Below are 13,839 nucleotides of genomic sequence, written 5' to 3'. Positions count from 1 at the left end.
CTGTACATATTTTAAATAAATTTATATTCCATAAATGTCAACAAGGAGAATAAGTTTTGTATGATATGTTTCGAAATGATATCGTTCTCCCGGAGGCACTTTTAATATGTTTTTAAAGCAACATCACGACCTGAAACAAGCGAAACAGAGCCTTTACAGTTACTATAGAAATTTTACGTGGATCCAACCTCTTTGATGTTGACGTGGCACTTTTTGGTTCCGTGGAGAAAGAAATTGTGAAGTGGAGAACAAACGCCCTACCCATCATGCAGAGGCCCATGAGTTAAGTATTGCGTGAGTGAAAAGGACACATCCTATCAAAAGTTTTAGAAGATGGTCGCTGAGTTGTAACTCTATACATATGGCGAACATGCATGAGCCGTGTCCACCATTGACAGTTGTAATACACAATACGATATCAATGCCTGAATCAACAACTTCATTGTTGTTGCCATGAGCCCAATAAAATGTCACCTGAAACAGGAGATGGGTTACTTTACCTTTCGTCCATGGAAAATGCTAGAGAAGCACTCCAGAAAATTCGAGCATAAAATCTAGAGAATCCATGAGTTCAGCTGGAGAATAAAACAACCCAGCTGAAGAATACAACAGTCCAGATGCTTTTGGTCCACTCCTGCCGAAAAGATAATTCAGGCCAATTTGGAAGTAGTTCCAACCCAGCTTCAACTGATTCCAGCAGTTCTAGAATTACACCATATGTACCTCCACACGCTAGAAGGGCTAAAACTACAAATTTGGAACGATGGAAATGCCGAAAAGCTTTGCAAATTCAGAGATAGTGACAAAGCGTTGCAAATTCAGAGTCAGTGACAAAGCGATACAATGCCAAAGTATAGATGATTATTTCTTGGAATCAATTAATGGGTTATTGTGGAATCTGTATGTGAAAAACAGGTTGCAACCTACACCTGTAGCTTTTGAACTTTTAGTTTGTACAGAACATTATTCACTGGTAAGAACTTTTATTTTCTGGTAAGAACTTTATATCAAGATTAACAAGATGGCTGCGAGGCAGCTAGTCTCTGTGAAGAGAGCCTTTACAGTTACTATAGAAATTTTATGTGGATCCAACCTCTTTGAATATGACTCATGAGGATCCACATAAAATTTCTTATGTGGATCCAACCTCTTTTAATATGACTCATGAGGATCCACATAAAATTTCTGTAGTAACTGTAAAGGCTCTCTTCACAGAGACTAGCTGCCCCTGGACTACTCTTCTTTGCATCAGAAAAACCCTTTACCCCCACGGGCACCAAAACTTTGTCTGAATTTTTCTTGCTGGAATTGCCCTGATTAGTGAAGCTAATTGCATCACCTTGGGGAGGATTGTTAATCCCTTTTCTATCAACCTTTACTTCTTTTATCTCCTTTGAAACTTTTGGGATCTGGTTAATGGGCAGCTTTTCTAGTATTCTCCTCGACTTTCTCCGAGAACCAAGCCAAAGAGATAACATAAAGAGAATTAAGAAAATGAATGTTCCAACAGCCAAACCAATCAGGACCCAGAGTTTCATCCCAAAAATGGATGTCTTCTTGGATAACTGAGCATTCAAGAACCCTCCAGACGACATTTTTAAAGTCTAGTTCCACTGCCAGAGAACAATAATTTTCAGGCAAGGAATAGGAAGGTAACAATCAACGTTGCATTAAACCAAGCAATGAAGTAAAATGAAATCATCATACCACGAACGTTCTATCAGTGCCAATTGCCAAGGTAAACAGCTAAATTCCCCAGAAGCGCAGCTTGCATCTGCAACCAAACTAGACAGGACACACACTAAACCCATGTTTGAATGCGAACCTTTATAAATATCCCATCACCAGCCAAAATTGCTTTTACAAAATTAAATCTGTGTTATGGTCGATAGGTTTTCACCGATAATAATCTGAAAGTAGAGCTTGTCCGTTATGGACTTTTAGGGAACCTTACTTCAACTTTTAAAACTTACTGAAGCTACATTGCAAGAATAACAATTTATAGGTATAAACCAATTTAGCAGCCCGTGCCTGCACACCCAAATGCTTTTGGCAGGCATAATCAAATGACACTTCCTGATTAAGTATGCATGGTATCGATCTAAGCCTAATCAGTAAAAATAGCATTGGCTATGGTTATGCGCAGAGGATAAAAAGAATTGACAATTGAGTTTAAAACTGTGGCTCTGCTACCTGTAAATTACAAAGTTGAAGAAACAATTTTTCCTTGAATAACGAATCCAAAACTAGGCTCTTGCATTGTTGGGGGCATGGGGATTAACAATGTACAAGCAGCAGTAATTAAAAGACGAAATTCAGCACCATAATATGAAAAAAGATTGCAATTTCGGCAATTGAAAATCACCTCTCAGATATGTGGATTACTCGGGTGGTCGTGAAATGAATGACCGTGCTTGAATTAAGAAACTCCCCTGAGAAAAATATCCCATAGTGCCCAAAGTCTCTGTATTCTGCCCTAATTGCCAGGAACCCCTGAAACATTTGCTAACATGCGCGCATGTATGAAAAATGTGTTTGCTAACCTGAATGAAGATAGATAACCTGAATGAAGATAGAGGGCGGTGAATGAAGATAGATAACCTGAATGAAGATAGAGGGCGGTGGAATGAAGACATGTCGACAGCTATAAACAATCGTGTCAGTGAACGATGACAAGTATAAGGGTGTTGCGTTCATGCAAGGTCCACACGCCAATTTTGAAACTTAGGATAAATTAAGTTGCCCACACCAAACTAACATCGGGGCAAGTGATGCGGGCAATAAGAGGGTAAATACAAAACTTTGGCTAAATTTTTTTTGCACAGAAACTGCCCAACATAAACTTTGGTTAAATACTAAATAACCGGTACAAATTTACGGTCAACGCATGAATTAATAGTCAGTCAACCGCCGATCAAACGCTAATAGTCCCTGCGCTGCCGTAGGCAGGGACTAATAATCATACAATATCGTATAGTAGTAGCTTGATCCAAACTGAATTCGAAAAGTGGGGTGTAGCTGCATCCTTTAATGTTTGGATGATTATTACATTTGCTTTCAATATTTAAATTTTTTTAAACATTTTTATTTTTATAAATTTAGGACAAATTTTAGGCATAATCTTTTTGTATGTGTAAAAATATTAAAAATATTTTCAAGGTTCTTACAAAAGATTACATTGAGTTAGATTTATGAAAAGTTCATTTTCAGATTTTAGATTTATGAAAACATTTATTTTTATTAAATTTAAACTTATGAAAATATCAATTTTTTTATTAAATTCAAAAAAGAAGAAGGCAGTTTGCTACAAATTAGAGGTTTCTTTACTATGCAATTGTATGGTGAATAGCACATATTTTCATTTTCTAACCTAAACTTAATAGTAATCTTTATTATAATGAGTTAAGTTCTCTATAAGTGAAATGGTATTTGAAGAGAGAGAGAGAGAGATATATATATATATATATATATATATATTTAATCAATTCTTCGCTTCTTTTGTTTTTGTTCCTCCATAAAGGAAAGTTAGTTTCCAATTCACAAATTGATATAATCTCAAAGGGGAGGGGTAACAACCTTGGTAGTACACATTATCTATGTTAATGGATATATATTAATCTCTTATTATATTTAACCTATTGAACCTATTTGTGACCCTTCTTGCCATCAAAAAGTTGATCATCTTTGTGACCCTAGTCCTCAAATGGTGGAGTATAAAGATACGTGGATGAAGGTGGAGGTGTGGTTAATGTTTGTGTAGATGATTGTTGAATACCCATCTTCGAAGTTTTCTATAGATGACCAAGATCACAATGTGAGTCCTACCTTGATATTAGTGAAAGGTTCCCTAGATGACTTAAGCATTCTTTTTCTCATCATCCAAGATTATGCGAAAACATTTCTATGTGGTGCTAGTCTAGCGCTTAACTACATGCGACTATGTCATTGTGATTGATTTGAAGCATGATCATACTTGAAATAGGTTGAGGAGGAACTTGAGGTGTTAGCCTCGCTAGAGGATTTGGTAGTTGTCTACCAGGTCTTCATTATTCCTTCACACCACTTTCAATTTTCTTACAACCTTCTAGATCCTTAATTTCTTTTATGTGTGATGTGTTGGTGGGAAGTGCTAATGACCATGGTGTTTGAGGCTCCCTAGGGTTTTAGTGGTCTTTGTGCACATATTTTCTAAAGGAGGATCTACAATGGGAACTTGGGGTTTAATTGTACTAGCCAACTAGGACTTGGAGCTTTAGGACTGAGAGATGCTAACATTGGTCATTATTTTCTAAAGCTCTACATTATTCTATCATGCATTGAAGGATTTGTTGGATTTCTTGGTTAAGGATGGGGTTACCTAATTTGGGCCACACTGCTTTGTATCAATTTAAGATGGGATGAATAGGATGTAGTGACAAAAGACAAGTGTAATTGAGTATAAGCACATAGAATTTTAGTGCAAGAAAATGGAGTGCAAGTGCAAACTTTTGGAGGACACAATAGCATAAGACAATTTTGTGTGATAGTAAATGGGTGTGAGTGGTTGATGTGAAGCCAACCAATGGAAGAGTGATGAAATGGTCAATTTGGATAAACTCCAACCTTGAAGAAATGAACCAAAACTTATGGTTCCTTAAACATAGAAAAACTCAATTAGAAATAATTTATTGTGATAGTAAATGGGTGCAAGTTGTTGATGTCCAGCTAACCAATGGAAGGGTGATAACTTGGTCAACTTTGATCAACTCTAGTATAAAGTAATGAACCAAAAATTTAATGGAACCAATGTGAAAACCTTGATAAGAGATAATTGATGCAATTAACTAATTTGATCCCCCCCCACACACATAATAATTTCATCTTCTTGGAATTTGTTCATCAATCTATTAATAAGTTCATATGTGACAAATTGATTGCATAATTTGATTTAATGAAAAAAAAAAAACAAAGTTGACCAAACTGATATAAAACCTAGTGTTATCTTGGAAGTTATGAGTTGTTTATGATATTCATGTGTTATTTAGAAATATAAGTCTTATTGAAATGCAATCCAAACTTACTCTATTATAAAACAAAATATATTTGATTGAATATAACCAACATAGATCCATCTTAACCTCCCCCCCACACATAATAATTTCATCACAACAAAATTTAGTTGGCCAAACTGATATAAAACCTAGTGTTATCTTGGAAGTTATGATATGTTTATGATATTCATGTGTTATTTAGCAATATAAGTCTTATTGAAATGCAATCCAAAGTTATTTTATTATAAAACAATATATATTTATACTTTTTAAGTGAATATAACCAGCATAGATCCATCTTAATTACAGATCTAATATGAGTAGAGGGATCACATTTCTTCATGTACAAACTTCTTTAGGGTGTAAAATAAGATCCATCTTAAATAGGGATCTAACATGAGCATACATGGATCTAATTTCTTCACGTGGAATCTTTTTTAATGAGCCGTCTTCACATGGAATCTTTTTTAATGCGCCGACATTATTTAAATGTTTTGTACAGTTATTTAACCTTTTTTTTTGCCGCAAAATTTCAACTCTGATGACAAGCACACATCCTTACACATCATATTAGGCTGTAGAATGAGCCCCTGGCTCAACAATGTATTATTTTTCATTGTTAAATTGTATTTTTGAATGTTATATAGAGTACACATAGGACCAAATATATGTTTTAACCATAAAAAACTTAATTTTTTCATGGTATCTATATAGTTTTTTTTAAATGATATACAATATATACATAATTGACATTAAAATATTTTACATAATATGTACATCAAGACATTTTATAGTGCAAATTAAAATGTTTTTTTTTTTTAACATGTGTCAATATTAATTCGTATAAAAATATTTTATTGATAACCCACATTGAATATTTTTTTATATTGACATTTCTATATATAAATATATATGAAGTTGATATCGTCATAAATTAGTTAACATAGATCTTCAAATAGTTTATTTAAATCTACTGTTCAAATACTTTTGAAAAGTATAAGATTTAAACATTTTACTCACACATTTTTTTTCACTTCTAATTACTTTATAGCATATTCTTTTTTATTATTATTATAGTTGACATAATTTTTCTATTTAAAGAATAATTTTTATTTTTATTTCAAATGGGCATGTGTCAACTCAACTCAAACAAACGAACAAACTTACATCAACTCAACTCAAATAAACGAACAAACGTACACCCCTCTGGGCTCAATTAGTTTTTTTACAAAACCTTATATTCTTTGTGATTTTCATTTATCATTTTTTAAACATAATTTTATTTTGATCGTTCTTGTTTTAAATCATAAACGTTCATTAAAAAACCAAGTATTAATTATAAGTAAAACTTATTAAAATCAAACTCACAAATAACCAATTTAGAACAAAAGAAATTGTTAATACATGGATCTCTATGAGCATACTAATCTAACCATATAAGTTAAATTATTAATGAACATTAATTGGATTAGGATATTGATACAAGAAAAAATACAATTGTGGCAACATGGTTGGAAAGAATTCAAATCATAAGTTTGGAAGTCTGTTACATAAAAAAACCTTTTTAAAAATATATATAATCACAAATCCCCATTTATAAAATGCAAATAATTTAATAAATTTAATCACAACTTTTCATTATTAAATTTCTAATATACATATAATATTTATAATAAAAACTCTATAAAATAGGATAATCTTTTTGATATAAACATAACCCATTAAATTTTAATAATCTATTTTTAGTTAATTAATATCTTAAAAATCTTAAAAATCTTTCCCGGATCCGGGTGTCTGATGGCAACATAGGTACGTGGCTAGCGGTTTGGATGGGCGCGTGGTTGATCTTCACTGCCACACATCCTCTCACGGCTCTGGTCATAACTCCTCCTCTGCTCCAGCTTAATGAGACTTTAATGACGCCAGTACATCCATTTACGCCGGTTAATTTCTTGATCATGGCACTATCAACTTGCCATAATCGCGTTTATCCCCTCCGCTCTGGCTCCTCCTCCATTGCAGTTGCAGCGGTTTGTTCTCGGCCTCTCTCAGGAGTAAACCAGGCTTTGGTTCGCTGGAGGAGCTTCTGGCTTTGCCCTCAAGCCATCCTCTGTTTCCCCTGCTCTTTTGCTTGCCACCCGCTTGCTGCCCTGAGCACTGAAGCCAAGTTAGTTTTTATCCTTCACTGCTTCCTTCGTCTTCCAAGAAGCCCGGATCATCCCGCCCCTCCAGCTATGCCGAAACTGCGACAGCGGATGAGTTGCAGAAGGGGCAGCTCTCGCGGGCAAATTGGGCGCCAGGCTGCCTCCTCCACGACAGACTCTTCAACCTCCTGCCCGGACCTTCGCTCAGACAGGTACCCTGCTACTCGGAGTGGACGGGGTAGGGGCAGAGGATTACAGATAATAGCACCGAGCTCCTTCCAATCCATGACTAATGTCGCTCGGTTACGTTTCCCCTGCAGTCATGGCACTTCTTCCTTTATGGCCATGGTCACCATTGAGCTTAGCGAGCTCAATTCAGGTCAAGGGGCTGGTTCCCTCAGAGCGACTTCAGACAGGCCGGCGGAAGACAAACCAGGCCCCATCTAGACAAACCTCGATCAGAGCAAAGCTTCAGGCTCTGGTAAAGGCAAAGCTTCTCAAAGCATGAAGAATCAGGCGGGCTCCTCTGATGACGACGATGATTACAAGTATGGATGCCGCATCACCGAGGAGCCGCCTGATCCCTCTCCTGATGCTTAAACAGGTTGGTTCTTTCTGGTTTTCTTGGATTTCAGCCAGCTCGAGAAGGTTCACTCATCACTGTCCTAGATATGTCGACAAATGCATTAGCTCATATTGCCAGTTTTTCATACGAAAGGGGCATTCTGCCAGCCTTCAGTTTTCAGTTTCGGTCGCAGTCACAGTTACCTCTGTTTTCAGTTATGGGTTGTCGTGTAGCTGGTCACAGCTACCAAGTCTAGTTTTACTGTTTTGGTTGTCGTATAGCTCCGGTTTAATTCTCAATTCCAAGTACAACTATGGGGTTTTCTGTATTTTTGCCTTACTCATGAACAGGCTCTCTACAGTTCTTGAGGGCAATACTCTACTGGATTTTGGCATACAGATATGCTATGCTTGTAATCATGCCGCAATTTTGGGCTAGCTCTACGAGGTCAAGGCCTCAGTGTAAAATATTTTTGTATTAATATAAAAATAACCTTATTCACAAGAAAAAAAATAATAAAAATAAAAATAAAAATATCTTAAAAATCTTAAATAATGTCAAAAAAAAATTACAAACTCCATAAAATATATGATACCTTTTCTTCGATATAAACATAACGCATTGAATTTTAATAATCTATTTTTAGTTAATTAATATCTTAAAAATCTTAAATAACGTCAAAAAAACAAAAAACAAAAAAATTTGCGATATTGCAGTCGCATTTAGAGACTACCCACCATTAAAAAAAAATTTGGCAATCCAAACCTGAAGTCACGGTCTCATTTTTGACCGAGTAAAAAAGGTAAACAATAATTTTATTTTATTATGTTAAATTTTTTTTTATTACAATGGAGTGACGGTCTCATCTTTGACCGAGTAAAAACAGTATCAATAATTACATTGTATTAAAAAAACTTTTATTACAAGGGGATGGTTTTTGTTAATTTTCATTACGTTATATTTGCAATCCAAACAAAAAATATTGAATAATGATAATTGAGTTTAGAGGTTATTTTATAGTTTATGTGTAATTTTGTCTGTGAATATTAAAATTTTATTTAGATCGATGAAAATAAAATTAAAAATAAATATATATATATATATATAAAATTAAAAAAATTAAATAATTATACAAAATATTTAAATAGTATCATAAATTAGATTTTTCTAGAAATTACATTAGATCTATATTTAAAATAAATCTATACTGATTATATCAAATGCGTTAAAAAGTTTTTATGGTAATTTTGTTACAATTTTCATTACATTATCCAATTTGTAATGTGCTTCTGCTCTGAAAGTTCACTGAGATTGTGGTTGTTGTCTTAAACTTCCCTGACATAATCAGGATGTCAAAGTACATCTTGATCTGTTTTTGCGTTGGGTCTCCAGGCAATTCGGTTATGCTGTATTCATGAACATTATATTTCCCGTAATATAATATATATGGTTTTTTTTCTTCTGAAAAAAAAAGTACATCTTGATCTGAGATGTCTTGTTCCAAAATTTTATGGATAAATTTTGTGCAGAAAAATTCAATATTCTTATTAATGTAGTTTTTGTTTTTAAAAATTAATTTATCTGTGTTAGGAATTGGGATAACTTATTTGTCAAAAATAACTCTCACTCATAACACTTTTTCAGAGCTTGAGTGTAGTTTTTGTTTTTAAAAATTTATCTATCTGTATTCGGAATTAGGATAATTTATTTTTAAAAAATAACCCACTCAACACTTTTTCAGAGCTTGAATTTAAAATTTGAAAAATTGAATTCCACCGGATACATCTCATAAATATATTTACACAGAGGAAAAAAATGCTAGTTTTATGTTAGATATAAAGTCCAGTAAATTTGTCCATAAACATCAAAACCTCCCTGCGAAATAAGAGGGGATCTAAAAAGTTGTATACAAGTGGGCTAAAAGCAACCAGATGTGAGCAGAACAGAGATGTGAGCAGAACAGAGTTTGGCAACATAGAGAGCACAAACAACATTGAGATTGACAATTGGGAAATGTACAAATCTTTCACAGACATATGTCAAAGAGATTAATATGAAGTTCCATTTATTTCGATTCAAAATAGGAAATCAACAAACTTCGTATTTGAGAGCTTTTCAACTCCTCCAAATGTCGTAGTACAGTAAATTCCCCTCTTCATATGTAGTTAATCGCTGCTGAATAAACTCTGTTAGTGTTGCAAGGCTCCAATGTGAGGAACAGAGTAAGAAAACTGAGCGGATTATTTGGATCCCATACTTTGACCCATAATCAGATTGCACTGGCAGCGCTATTCTGTACTCACATTAAAGAGATCAGCCCATCTTGATCTGCAAGTTCATTCATTGTACCCACAAACGATTTGTGCAGAAGAGGAAGAGGAAACCACAGAATAGTTGAAGGATTTAGGTCTTGTTAACAGCGATTTAATGGAGTGAGCAACGGTAGAGGCGATGGCTGCCTTCACCTGCCCTCTTCTGGGGATGTTCCTCCTCGAATGAGTTGAAGAAGGCATATCTTTATCTTAATGCTTTGTGGACTGAATTCAATGAATTGCAGAGCAGAGATAGTAATGGAAAGTGAGAGAGTGGTTACAGAGCAGAGAGGACAGCAAGTATTTAAGGTCTCTGGATCTGACTGTGAAATCCCAGGATTGCAAATCCAAATTACGCACATGCAGTCGAATCTTGCAAGTTGTGTTGTTCGTTGGGAAAGAGGAGCATCTCAATGCGTAAGGGCCTAACCACTGAGTTGAATAGTAGTATAGTGGATGTGGAAGATAGTTGGCATGGCACGAACTGAACCCGGGTCTTCATTGATTATCGCAGGTTCTCTCTGAAAAAGCAAAAAGCGATGATACTTGATGAAAAAGAAAGGCCGATGATGTCCAATTCCATGGATGGTTTGTTCCATCATTTTTCTGCACGTGATTATTATGTTGTACCAAACATTGCATCCACCCAAAAAAAAAATCATTCACTTCTCAGGAATCTTCTTTAGCTTTTTGGCAGGGATGGATTAGGCACATGTATAATGTGATTACACAATATCTGAAATCTAACAACCTAAAATCTCTAGAGGTAAGTCTCTGATAACCAATATTTATTGTGTTATTGACTGATTAAGGGGCGAGATTGTATATGTTTATTGTTGGATTATCCTATGGTAGCCTTGCATATTAATGGGTCAATAGCACCATAACTAGCAATCGCACCACATGTTACAATCAGAATGCCGTAAGGCAGGCGTCTAGGAAGTTAGGAAGTAATCGAGATTGTATATGCTTATTGTTGGATTATCCTATGGTAGCGTCACATATTAATGGGTCAATAACACCGTAACTAGCAATTGCACCACATGTTGCAATCAGAACGCCGTAAGGCAAGCGCCTAGGAAGTAAGGAAGTAAGACAGGAGGCTAAGAAAGAGTAGCGTAGATGATGGAAGCAAAATTTATGCATTTTTATTTAATTATCGACTTTTGAGATGGGCGGCTTAACCCTAAGAGTACAAACATTTTTAAATTTTGGGGGTTTGTACCCCACATTCAAAAATATTGTAAAAGATGCTTCTAAGATTCACAAGTGTTCACCCTCGAGCACATCGGAAGTAAGGCAAGAGCCTAGGAAATAGTAGCGTAGATGATGGAAGAAAAATTTTATGCATTTTTATTTAATTATCGACTTTTGAGATGGGCATCTTAACCCTAAGAGTACAAACATTTTCAAATCCTGGGGGTTTGTACCCCACATTCAAAACTATGGTAAAAGATGCTTCTAAGATTCACAAGTGTTCACCCTCCAACACAGATTGATCAAGGAAATGGCAAGATGATGAAGTTGCCATCCAACCTAGATGAACAGGCTAAAGAAACCATTATTTTATTATGACTAATTATAAAATACAACTAACTATTTTTTATAATTTAATTATAACCTAAAACCCTTATTCCAAAATAAACCACATCTATCAACTTAATTATATTTGAATTTTGTATTAAAAAAATAGATACAAACAAAATAAACCACATCTATCAACTTAATTATATTTGAATTTTGTATTAAAAAAATAGATACAAACATGTTTTTGTTAAAAACAAACATAAATAATAACATAATCTTACCTTATTATCTGATAAGTTTCAACATCACATCCACTAAAAGATATGGCTTCTCCTCCCATTGAATTTTATATTAAAAATATACATACAAACATGATTTTGTTAAAAACAAATCTAAATAATAACATAATCTTACCTTATTATAGGATAAGTTTCAACATCACATCCACTAAAATATATGGCTTCTCCTCCCGGTGTCACTTTACGCATGTCATTTTCATTGACTAAATTTGTCTAACACTACAACAATTAATTTTAGAAATGAGAAAATTTGAGAACCAACCACAACTCTAAGGAACAATCATGGATTGAACCTTAGACGTACTGACCTGGGGTTGAAGATGCAAATGTGGGGAAAATCTACAAGGGTTCCACTATGCCAAACATTGACAATTGCATGCGGTCGAGCTTTGGGAGTAAGATCTTTTACCAGTGTATTGTTGATCTCATTGTCCACAGTCATTCCCCAAAGTCAAGAGGCTAGAACACTTCGTCTTACCCATCTATTTCGTGGCCATTGTAATCGTTTCGCTGAGTGCAATGACCAGAATAATAAAACACCAAAGAATCTCTTATTGGTAGAACAATACCCAGTACACACTTTATCTATGATTTATCAAATCCCAAGAGTTTATCATAAATAGAGATATAAAGTGAAGTGTTCTAGCAATAAATATCTACTATGGTGGTCAAGAGATCCATGAAATATATTGAAATTAGGTTCTCGTGGGGTGAAATCACCATGTATCTAGTTAGTTATGTTAGTCTAAGTGGGGAAAGTGGTATTTTCTTAGCATTTTTGTGCATGATTTTTGTAACCAATAAGATTGAAAAGGCTAAATGCCTTGCAAATATTTGATAATTTTTTTGCTTCATGTTTAGTTATTATGATGGAATAGAAGCCGATGTTATCTTACTTTTTAATGGTAAAATGGAAGATTATGTTACCCTCTTACTATTTAATGGTAAAATGTAAGATTATGTTACCCTCACCTTTTAGCACTTAGTATAATTTTTTGTTTGTTTGTTTATTTTTCAAGATGGAAGGGATGACTTCATCTAATAGATCCTTTACCACTATCTCATCATCACTATCTAATGTATGTTTGTAACTGCATGACATATTGTTGTGCACATAAATCCGTCGATGGTTTGTTCCATCATTTTCTGCACGTGATTATTATATTGTACCAAACATTGCATCAACCAAAAAAAATCATTCACTTCTCAAGAATCTTCTTTAGCTTTTGGCGGGATGGATTAGGCACATGTATAATGTGATTACACAATATCTGAAATCTAACAACCTAAAATCTAGAGGTAAGGATGGGAGTCTCTGATAACCAATATTTATTGTGTTATTCACTGATTAATGGGCGAGATTGTATATGCTTATTGTTGGATTATCCTATGGTAGCCTCGCATACTAATGGGTCAATAGCACCGTAAATATGGGTTCTCTGAGTTTCTCCCTTTATATATTATCACTTAAAATCGAGAAGCAAGGAAGATCATTTTAGATGATGACATCTTTATTGAATAATGGTGACAACCCATATTTATTTATTTATAATTAGCAACTAATTATTGTTATGATAATTTTTGTTTATATATATAGATAATATTTTGTTTATTATTTTAAAATAAGCTTGGCATGCAAATTTGTTTGAAAAAAACTTACACAGTTCTAAATTTAATGTCCTAAGTGCAATTTCAAAGCTCCAAAGCTCTTGACAATATTTCTATTAGATAATTTTGGCTTAGCGAATTCTACATAAAATTAGATATATGGGTGGACAATATTCTCTACTTTAACTATATGAAGATAGGTTGACCCTCAAAAACTAGTTCACAAATCTATTTAAAAAGACGCATTTAACGGCATCATAATGAATAGATTTGATGATAATTGAATTAATTTCAAAGTTTCAAATCTATCTTCTACTTATCAAGTAGATTTCTATGCTTACACAAAGAAAACAA

General features: G+C 34.1%; 1 long non-coding RNA gene across 2 annotated transcripts; it reads right to left on the bottom strand.

Annotated features, from left to right (window-relative positions):
• Positions 1-1,317: 1,317 nt before the first annotated feature.
• Positions 1,318-2,483, bottom strand: LOC149177005 (uncharacterized). Of its 2 annotated transcripts, none has more exons than XR_016258708.1 (3): positions 2,366-2,483; positions 1,708-1,785; positions 1,318-1,613 (listed from the first exon to the last, which is right to left on the bottom strand). It is a non-coding gene; the product is annotated as an uncharacterized LOC149177005 (long non-coding RNA). The 2 variants fall into 2 exon arrangements; XR_016258709.1 differs by having other exon boundaries at positions 1,708-1,774.
• Between the last annotated feature and the right edge of the window lie 11,356 nt (positions 2,484-13,839).

The sequence above is a fragment of the Pinus tabuliformis genome, chromosome 4_1, assembly GCF_031772625.1.
Source record: "Pinus tabuliformis cultivar Carrire ecotype Pingquan chromosome 4_1, CPIR1, whole genome shotgun sequence".
Taxonomy (NCBI): Eukaryota; Viridiplantae; Streptophyta; class Pinopsida; order Pinales; family Pinaceae; genus Pinus; species Pinus tabuliformis.
This window is presented reverse-complemented; position numbering and strand designations above follow the sequence as displayed.